Source organism: Chrysochloris asiatica, unplaced genomic scaffold (assembly GCF_000296735.1).
Source record: "Chrysochloris asiatica unplaced genomic scaffold, ChrAsi1.0 scaffold00030, whole genome shotgun sequence".
In the NCBI taxonomy this organism is placed as follows: Eukaryota; Metazoa; Chordata; class Mammalia; order Afrosoricida; family Chrysochloridae; genus Chrysochloris; species Chrysochloris asiatica.
This window is the reverse complement of record NW_006408548.1, coordinates 23,281,408-23,284,517: the sequence shown is the minus strand read 5'-3', so window position 1 is coordinate 23,284,517 and position 3,110 is coordinate 23,281,408. Positions and strand designations below refer to the sequence as shown.

The window sequence follows — 3,110 nt, the reverse complement described above, 5'->3', positions numbered from 1 at the left end:
CATCACGAAGCGTACCTGGGAAAGCTAATTAGAGAGGACAAAGCTTCCCTTCATACTCTGTTGTAAGGTACGGAGGCTTCTAGTTGGAGCTTACTACTTGTAGCTTAAATTCATTTTTAAAAAGTCACCGACAGTGTTAATGAATCCATTTCAACACTACAGCAAGTTAATGAATTCAGTGGGCGTGTTTAATGAATTCTATGACTAGCCACTGTTCTAGATGAAGAAATTAAGCCTTTCCACCCTACCATCTTCGCTAGCCTAAAAGTCCTCCCTTGTCTCCCTTTGCCTGTTGTTGAAATGGAATTTTTCTCCTTTCATTCAGTGCCTCTTCCTGGAAGGACAGCTTTTCCCATGTATTTATTTCTGTTAGTCATATTCTTCTTGCCAAGTTTTTTTTTTTTTTTTTCTTGCTAGGTTGCTAGAATAGCACTCTTGGAGGTTACAGCTTGGGCAGCTTGATATCCAACTTCATAAATACATTTAATTTCACAGCAGAAGTTTATGGTTTTGGTGGCTGGAGTTGGTTCAAAGTCAATTATTGCACTAACAAGGCTATCTACTTAGATATGCCAAACCAGCTCCTACTCCATCAACACGTGCAAAAGCCAGCAGCACATTGCTGATGCCGCCTTCTAGGTCCTGTACATGGAAGAACTCCACAAACCCATCCCAGCCTCTTCGCTTGACTAATCAGTCCCGTTTTGTCTTTACAAGAACATCTGTGATACTTTCCACTAATGGTTCTATGGAGCTTGGTTTATGCTCTTCAAGTGTTTGGCCACAAAGGCACCAAAAGAAATGAGAGTCACAATTCTGCCCCAGTTTGTTATTCCGTCACTGAAAACATGGACCATGACTCGAGACAAAGATTTGACATCATCTTCGTTTTTGATGTCCAGTTTCCGTAGCATGCCTTGGAAAGCTGTTTGTGGCATGCCTTGGTTGCGCTGCATACCGTCCCTGACCCGCTGGAGGGTCTCTAGTGCCTTCCTGCTGGCGGCCCCCGATGCGCCCATAGGTTTCACGTCCTTGGAGCCCGCTGCCTGTTCCCCAAGGTACAGAGAGATAATGTCCTACGATTGCCTGTACAACTCATCCTCCTCCTCCAGAGAGGCTACGGTTAGTACCCGTGTAGCTCCTCTTCAGGCGACATGATGGCATCGGCGGCCAAGGAAGGCTTCCGTCTCCTCAGGTGACACACGGTGAGTGGCCACAAAGAATGTTGGCCTCATGGGGGTCCCGGTGACGTCGGGGCCTTCAGTGCCAATTGGGACCGGCCCCGCAACCCTCAGGGCATTCGGCACGAGAGTGGTTGGGGGACTAGCACGCCTTTTAAAAAGCCACCTAAAATTAATAGTCTATTACTAAGTCAATAGGTATACAAGTGTTAGACACAGTTGTATGGTGGTGGTGGTGGTGGTGATGGTGGTGTGCCACAGAGTCAGTTCTGACTCATAGAGACCCTGAATAGGTTTTTCAAGGCTCTAAATCTTTACTGGAGCAGAAAGCCTCATCTTTCTCCTGAAGAACTCTTGAGGTTCACAGTCCAAATCGTGAACATTATGCTACCAGAGTTCCTGAGAATCTTCACTACTGTGCCAATAAACAACATTCTTATCAATGGAGAAAAGATTGAAATTGTCAAGGACTTTATTCTTTTTGGATCAACTATCAACACTCATTGAAGCAGCAGTCAAGAAATCAGATAATGTATTGCATTAGGCAAATCTGCGGCACAAGGCCTTTTAAAAGTGTTGAAGAGCAAAGATGTCAGCTTGAGGACTAAGGTGTGCCTGAGCCAAGCCATGGTGTTTTCAATAACCTCATATGCATGTGAAAGCTGGACAGTGAATAAGGAAGACATAGAAGAATTGATGCTTTTGAGTTATGGTGTTGGAGGAGAATATTGAAAGTTCCATGAGCTGCCAAAAGAACAAACAGATCTGTGTTGGAAGACGTGCAGCAAGTATGCTTCAAGGCCAGGAAGGCCAAACTTGATCTCTCATACTTCAGACATATTGTCAGGAGGGACCAGTTACTGGAGAATGATATCATGCTTGGTAAGGTGGAGGGTCAGAGAAAAAGGGGAAGACCCCCAGCAAGATGGATTAGCCAAGTGGCAGCATCAATGGGTTCAAGCATGGCAACAATTGTGAGGTTGGCCCAGGATCAGGCAGTGTTTGGTTCTGTTGTACATAGGGTCGCTATGAGTTGGTTCAATGGCACCTAACAACAACAACATAGTAGTAGAGTGAAGTAAGTAAGAAAAAGGGTAGAAGTAGGAGATGAGGAAGAGATACAAATATTTGGCTTACTTTCCTGGTATCCAGGGGGAACTTTTCGTTGGCATTTATTCTTTGTTTCTTGTTATCATTTTGGCCCTGAACCTCATTACTAAACACTTGAATTATTGACATTTCCTTCTATCCTGTCTCTTTGCCTCAAATCTACTTCTTTCCTTTAATCCTCACTGAGCACTGTTGCAGCTTAATCTCGTCCCACTCCCATTGGTTTCTAATTAAAAATCAGCGCAGCTTGCCAACTGTTATTCCATCAATTATCATCTCTTCTACTTATTACTCAAATTCCTTAGGAACAGATCTTGACATACCTTTACTTTAGAGTATCTTCACAAGAAAGCTCTGCCCCAGTAACAACTGCATTTTTGCTGCCGTTGGCAAAAACAACACTGATTCCAACCTTCATACATTGGTTCATGTTGTTATTTACAACTGTTCTGCTGTCTTCCTCACTTAGGCAGCTGGTAGCCACCCTGTGGTTTATCACTCAGCTTGGTTATCATTTCTCATTATATCCTTCCTTTTGATATCCTCTTTTATGTTTTATTGTGAATTATGTGATAGTTTACATGGGAGAACAGTTTTACAATGATCCTATCATATATTGTTTCATTGCCATGGTTGCAATCCCCTCCATGCAACCACATACCCTGCAAACCTGCCTCTCTGGTCATCAGCACACAGCCCCTCTCCCTTTCTGGGTCTAAAGTCCCTAGCCACTCCGTCTCTCCACAATGGTTTCTGCCTCCATCTCTGGCGTCACTGCTTCTCTGGGTAGGGTCCTGCTTTTCACTCTTCTCCCTTGAA

At 44.0% G+C, this 3,110-nt stretch overlaps 1 pseudogene; it reads right to left on the bottom strand.

Moving 5' to 3' along the window:
* Positions 1–555: 555 nt before the first annotated feature.
* The window catches only part of LOC102832835, a 76,729-nt pseudogene continuing 74,174 nt past the window's right edge, over positions 556–3,110 (bottom strand).